The following is a 7,477-nucleotide window of genomic DNA, read 5'->3' as shown; positions in this document are numbered from 1 at the left end:
AGGGGACCTGGTCGGGATGAAGCGTCCAGGAAGGGTGAGAGCCTGTGGCTCGTCCCCGAGACGCTGGGCCAAGCCTTGCCTAAAATCCCCTTGGTCTTGGGGTTCGGCAAGCACACGCCGTGGTTTTCACCACTCCCTCCCTTCCCAGCCACCCGCTCACCTCTGGGCATCCTGGATGAACCAGAGTTTTGCCTGCTGTGTTTCCTTTCCTGGTGCTGTTCCGGAGACTTCCAGAGGAATGCTACCGTCGGCAGCTGAGGCAGGCTGTCTTTATGGATATCTGGATTCTAGTTCAGGGCCCAGAAAGGGTTGAGATGGGGGCTGCTATTGTAAGTACGCAACAGGCATACAACAGGGCTGGAGAGACGGCTCTGCGGTTAGAAGCGCCTGTTGTGTAAAACACGAGGGTCAGTGTTTGATCCTACGAGACAGATGCTGGTGCGACCCCAGCTCAGAAGGATCTGGTGCCCTTTTCCGGCCTTTGTGAGAAGAGCTTCCATCACATTAAGGCGCGCGCGCACACACACACATAAATGAATAAATAAATCTTGCTTTTAGAAAGGAGCAGGCTAGCTTGTGATAGGCTACACTCACTTTTATACGTCACGTCACGTGGGGCCCCATATGAGAAATAGAAACCAGAAAGAAAGAAAATCAAAACGGCCTGTATCAGCGCCAGTCCCTTGGCTACACTGCAGTTTTGTCTTGTGAAGTTGGAAAGAAGAATGTCTACAGATCACATCTTTTGGTGAGAACCTTCAGAAAGTGGAGACGTCAAAACAGGCCAGGTACGGAAAGCCAAGGGTGCCGGGGATGCCAAGTTTGTGTGTGTACTTCTGAAAACTGTGTACTTCTGGGGGGGGGGGCTGTACAGTTTGAAATACTAGCTTTTGTCAAGTTTTATAAAAATGTAGAATTTTGTTTCGAATTTTTAAAAATTAGCACACAGAACATTTGATTGCTTTTGGGGTAAAGAACACGTACATGTCAATGACAAAATGTCTTCCAAATTAGATCGAAGGGGAGAAAACACCTTTCTCTGCTGAATCTGAACAACTCTGGACACCAAGAGGAACTTCCTCGTGTTGACATATGTGACCACCAATGACTCAAAATGCCTTGTGGTGTGCAAAAACCATAAATTCATGTTTTGTGTCCTCCTCCCTATCTACCATAAAAACAGACTTAACTACCTTAAGACTAGACACCTGTTGGGACCTGTGGCCCTGCTGGTCTACTGGATGATCTTGGCCTCACGGTGACACCATTGAGTATTCCTCAAAAGAGTGGTGGCTCCTTTTCTGAAAGATTGTGATCATCAGGTTAATAATTCTGCCATTTTCATTTCATTTCTTGAGAGTCAGAGCTGGCTGGTGAAACGTTGTTAAAAAAGAAAAATCTTTAATGTGGGATGTCAGCCCTCGCTCTGAACATCCCTGTTTCAAAGCATCAAATGAAGACTTCACCGGGCTCTACACAGCTCTCTGGTCTTGGTGGCCATACGAGAAGGGAGTTTTGGAGCCTTTGATTAAGGTTAGCGATTGGCTACCATGTCCTAGCCGAAATGCTACGGTGGCTTACGAAAAGTGTCTTTAACAGTGCCGCATACAACTTGAAAAAAAAGGAAAAGAATGAAGTTGGGTGCCTTCCCTGGCTCCCACATCACCCGCCAAGGCTGCCTGGGCGGGCAGAGTTTCTCCGCCACAGCTAACTCGCTCAGCTCAGTGTCCCTGAGGCCTCGTCTCTACCCACACGGCTAACGCTGAAATGATTTATTCATCAGGCAGAGCTCATGGCCGCCCCCTTTCTAATCTACATACACAGCTGCCACCGCCTCCTCTGACTCAATCTATCACTTTACCTCGACTGGTTCTGAGTTTGGCACCTCATTACAGTCAAATGACATCACAATCCGCTCCCAAGACACCACACCGTAGGTGGCAGAGAGTAAGTGGTTCCTGGGGTTAAATGACACTTTAATATAGACCCTCCTGTTAATATCGTAGCCCTAGGCAAAAAAACAATCCTGTTTTAGTCGGATCTGCTGTGTAAGACTTTCTGTTGATGCCCACACTCACTGAGTCTCATGTTAAACCAAGGCGTCCTCTTAGAAACACAAGTGTTCTCACGGTACAGGCTGAACGAAGACCCTGGGGGTGGAATTCGAGTGCCCGAGTCAGATCCATCCTCTGAAAGTGGAAAACCACTCACGGCGGCTCTTGTCCACCTTGGCTTTGGAAGATGGCATCTATGGTCTGTCTGCTGTAAAGAGAAGCTTTTTCTTCGAGAGGAGCCTTCCCGCCAGCCTGGTTCTAGAGCCCCATCAGTCCCAAATAAACACACAGGAGGCTATATTCATTATGAAGCTGTTGGCCTTGCTTGTTTCTTACTGGCTAGCTCTGACTTAAGTAATTACCCCATAATTGTTAATCTAAGTATGTCTCTTACTGGAGAATAGTTTCGGGACCCTACCCCATGGTGGTTACATCTTGCCCCCTTGTGTTTCTCCTACCCAGAGTTCTTCTGGACTCCCAGTCCCTCCTATCTAGATTCCCTATTGGCCAACAGTGCTTTATTGACATAAGACTTCCCCAACATCTCCTCTTTTCTGTTTAAACAAAAAGAAAGGTCTTAACTTTAACATAGTCAAATTGTATATAACAGAACAGTTATCAAATAAGAACATAGTTACAATATTTTAGCAAGATTTAAAGAAAATATCATCCATCCCATCCTTATGAGTCCAAAGTTCTATATGTAGCTTATCTTTTATCATAACTAAGGAAAACTATAACTATCTGTCTTCAACTCCATCAAAGACCACAGAAGGATAATATATAAACACTAGGATTGACAGAGACATCTTGCTGCCTGGGCAGTCACCTGAAGTTCCTCTGTAACTTCATCCCATAGGCCACAATGTGTCTGGAACACTTCTCAGCAAAGCAGGAAATTTCAAACTGTTCATCTGCATTGGCAGTCTGTCAGTCATTTCTCTGTCCTGTAGAAAGTCTGGTAAACTCTTCCATGAAGCAGGAACCCTGTAAGACTGAGTTTAGCAGTCACTTTCCTGTGGGTCCTGCATGTCCAGTTTATACAGCAGCAGTCAGTCTAGGCAAGAGCAGTTTCTTGCCCAAATGGCTAATCTTGCCATGTTGAAAGCAAACTCCATAACGAGTTTCTTCGATGCCCATTTTCCTCTCAGACATAATTGGTGCTGCCAGGAGCAGACATTTCTCATTGTCAAGAAAAACCCTAAATCATTTTAAATGCCATTTTCTGAACGTCTTTGAAAGGTTTGAAGACTGTCTATCTCAAATATATCTCTGTATATCTAGAAAACCTAACTTACCTAACAATAAGATCTGACTCTTATAAGTAACTATCTATAGTCTGTATTTAATTATGCATTACTTTTTAAAAGATCAGTATAAGCACAATACTTAATCAAGAGGAGAAATACACACATCACAAAATTGACCTTGAATTTGTATCAATAAATGAAAAACAATACCCATACCATAGTCTGCAGCTCCCCTGCCCGCTTTAACTGTCTGTTTGGCCAACAGCAGTCACCTTGGGACACCCCGTCTCTCTCTAGAGTCAGCTCTGGGAACAGACACAGTTGTTGCTTTTCTGCGATATCCCTGACGCGTAGGACGGTGGCCGGCACGTGTCATGAAGAGGGGAGTCTCTAGAAAAGGACATGAAACATTAATATGGAAATTAGACACAGGGTGCCGCAAAGCTGATAGAGTGCTCGCCCAGCACTCAGGGAGCACCAGGCTCCGTTCCCAGCACCACATTCTTTGGGTGTGGCAGCTCCTGCCTGCAGTCCCCGCACTCAGGAGGCAGAGGTGGGAGGATCGGGAGTGCAAGCCCAGTGCCACCTACATAGCAAGTTCAAGGCCAGCTTGAGCTACGCAAGACGCTGATCTCAAAAAACTAAGAGACGGTCCCTCCTGTCCTGGCCCCCATTATCTACCCCTCCCAAGGCTGCTCTCCCAGTCGGCTCTGCCTCTGATCCCACAGACCCTCTCACGCGGCTTTCTCTAGATTAGTGGTAACCCTTTCACAGCGGTCACCTAAGACCATCAGAAAACTCTGATATTTACATTACAATTCATAACAGTAGCAAAAGTACAGTTTTGAAGTAGCGGTGAAAATAATTTTATGGTTGGGGGGTCACCTCAACACGAGGAACTGTATTAAAGGGCTGCAGCTTTAGGAAGGTTGAGAACCACTTATCTAGATGAGCTTAGACTAGAAACAGGAACAAAAAAAAAGTTGGGGCAATTGCTATGATCAGCCTTTCCCCTCACTCCTCCCTGACTCTGATAACCACCCCAGCCTCCAGTAGGTACCGTTCAACTCTCGACGTCTTTGAGATGAGCCTTTAAATTCCATAATGAGTGAGGTCACGTGCGGGGAGCGGTCATTGCTACTTAGGACCTGCCAGCTCTTTCAAGGATAGCCCATTTTGTTATCAACCTCCCTGCCCTTTCCAGCTCCTTGGCAAATAGTATTAGGGCTCACAGGAACAGCTGACAGCCGTCTGCAGCTGGGTCACTGAACAACTCTTCTTCCTGCAGTTAGGTCCCTTAGAAACCCCTTCACCCTGTCACGTGGAGGACGTGACCCCAAGCCACCTTGAAGAAATACCACCTCTTTAGATATGAAGCAAGTCCCGAGAAACAGGCTCTCGGCTCATCCGTCAGTCAAAGATTAAGCCTGGCGAAAATTACCAAGTCACTAGGGGCGATAGGCTTGAGAGCAATATAGGATAAGACTGTGAAAGGTAGAACTGAAACCTGCAGTTAGGTTACCAGGCGACACAGGACGGCCTAACCCCTCCCACTGACCTTTGCCCCGCCAGCCTCCTGGCAGCTGCAGTCAACACCCCCACTCCGTTCCTCACTTCCCGCCTACAGTCCTACATAAATCCCTTTGGGAATGAATAAACGTCTGCTGTCCGTTCCTTGTACCCCTTGTCCCCCCATTTTCTCCTAGGTGTCCCCAGTCTTATGCCAGACGCTTCATCTTCCTGCGCCTTGAATATTTCACATAATACGATAGCCTCCTCTTCTATCCAGATTATTGCAAATGACAGTGTGCCACCTTGCACTTAGATTGTATTCACTTCTGGGCTATTGTGACCAAATAAATCTGGGAATTCAATGATCAAAAAAAAAAAAACCTAGGGAAGATGTCAATTATTAACCTACCCTTGACCATTTTGGACCAGTTGGTACAGGTCGGATTGTCCCAAGATTTAGCAGTTAGCTTGTGCCGGTGTGATATGCACAAGCCGTGCTCCTCGCTGCAGAGAGCAGCTCACTGTCCTAGGCAGGCTGCTTCAGGTCACGGGTCAGAATTCTCTGTAGGTGTGGTCCACCCATTTGTATATTCTGCCTCTCGTAGAGCTTTTGGTGTCGCTGTAGCAATTTGGATGGGCAAGCATCTACAGACAGGAGATGTAAGAGTGACCACCCAGCTATCAAAAACCCAGCCATTTTATCCTCCCCCACGCTCACCCGGGACCCAGCCAGAAAATGCTTACCTCTGCCAATCAGACACCGCCGCTGACTTAAGCTGCTGATGGCTGCAGATCCTATGACTTGCCAGACAGTTGCTCTCGGGGATGAACGATGGAACGGAACAGCATCCTGCTATTTATAGCTGCTGTGTTTGTATTACCTGACATCGCTCCCACGGCTCAGGGTACTCGACAGAATGACCTGAAGGAGTCCAGTTTGGGGGAATTCCTGCTTGTGATGCAAATCCCCTGAAAGATACTGATGCTGTAGACAGTGCGGTTCAAATGAAAAGAAGGGTGTGTTGACAGCGTTTTCCTAAAGGACACAGACACACACACACACACACACACACACACACACACACACACACACACACGAGAGAGAGACAGAGACAGACAGAGAGGGAGAGAGAGATACAGAATCAGAGACAGAGACACTATCAAGTTGATGCTCTGAGCTACAGTCAAAAAGTCTAGACAGATGAAGTATGAAGCAAGCTTATGGTGCCACGGTGAACTATAAAAACCATCTGGCGGACCTGCCTGAGCAGAACTTCTTAGAAGGTAAGACGGTAGCCACCGCCCATCTACCCCTAGTCTAAACACATTAGGCATACAGTCCATTTCTCCCTGTCTGAAGCAGGCGACACCAGCAAAGAGTTACTAACTCTGGGCTGGGCCAGGCTAGCAATACCTCACGATGGCTAGCATGGATTGCCATAAGGTGCTTGTGCCCTGACACTCGCAGAGCTCCCGGCAGGATGACACTCCGGTTGCCCACGCTCACTACTTCCCTGGTAACACGTCTTCCAGCCACTGCGTTTCCTTCTTGGTCTCCTTACTCTTCTCCTCTAAGGGGGGGGGGGGGGGTCTGGATCTGTGGCTTAGAAGGCCGCAGACTATGGTGAAAGCATGCAGAGTCACTTGAATGCCATGAAGGAAGGGACACAGAATGAGGCTTGGGAAATGGTCTGAACCCGCATGGGTCAGAGAGCTGGCACTCCCCGTCAGCCAAGCGACTAGACAAACATCCCACTCAGGGACTGGATATCGATGGCTCTCTAATCTTCAAATCTTTTTTCGGTACTTTCTGATAAGGATTCAGACTTTCACTCCTGACCCTGTCTTTTAGATTCATTTGTTCTAAAATATACACGTTCCCCCATCTCCCCCCCCATTTTAGCACCTCTTTAAAAAAAATACTGACTGACCACAGATGGAGAAGGCCGCCAGGGCACTCAAGGAATGGAGGGCAAGGTTCAAATCAGTGATGTCCTGATGGGTTTATAAGGCCCTATGCCCAGCCTCCAGTACTGAGAAGAGGGGAGGGGGGAGGGGAGGGGGAGGGAGGAGAAGAAGAATGGGAGGAGGAGCAGAGAGAGAAAAGAGAAGAGAAAAGAAATGAAACCCAGCCACAGAAGTTGTTCTCTCAAGGCTTTTAGCCCGACTGCTTCCTCCAACCACTCCGCTGTAGAGTGTCTTAGTTCTCATTCGGAATGTCTGCTCAGTGAGAACGCTCAGAAAGCTTGACGGGCAGCAGTCCGCACAGCTGCAGAGAAGCCGTGGCTTGGACACGGGGCCGTATTTACCCTCCCACTTACAGCTCCTTGTCTTTTCTGCTTTTACCAAGCTGCTGTGTTTCCTCTCTCTTTACCCTCTTAGGCTATCCTCCCTGTTGAGTGGGCATGACTGAAGTTCTGACTAGAGTCTAGGTTGCGTCCGCCCTGGCATCTGTGGAAGTCTGGTTGGGGTGGTCCCTCAACAGTGTATCTGGAGATGTTAATGGAGTCTAGGCCTCGGTGAACAAGCCGCAACCATGCTACCTTCAGACACCAGCAACAAGTCAGTGTCTCCTGGGGGAATTCAGTGGTCTCTGCGTTAGGGCCACACACAGCATTATCATGAGGCAGCAAACAGTGTTCCCTCAAGACATCCCTCGAA

At 47.8% G+C, this 7,477-nt stretch overlaps 1 long non-coding RNA gene across 1 annotated transcript; it reads right to left on the bottom strand.

Annotated features, from left to right (window-relative positions):
* Positions 1-3,448: 3,448 nt before the first annotated feature.
* LOC106021892 lies at positions 3,449-5,851 on the bottom strand. Its single transcript, XR_001197032.3, has 3 exons — positions 5,561-5,851; positions 5,226-5,461; positions 3,449-3,694 (listed from the first exon to the last, which is right to left on the bottom strand). It is a non-coding gene; the product is annotated as an uncharacterized LOC106021892 (long non-coding RNA).
* Between the last annotated feature and the right edge of the window lie 1,626 nt (positions 5,852-7,477).

Source organism: Mesocricetus auratus, unplaced genomic scaffold (genome assembly GCF_017639785.1).
Source record: "Mesocricetus auratus isolate SY011 unplaced genomic scaffold, BCM_Maur_2.0 Super-Scaffold_2245, whole genome shotgun sequence".
NCBI classification, from domain to species: Eukaryota; Metazoa; Chordata; class Mammalia; order Rodentia; family Cricetidae; genus Mesocricetus; species Mesocricetus auratus.
This window is presented reverse-complemented; position numbering and strand designations above follow the sequence as displayed.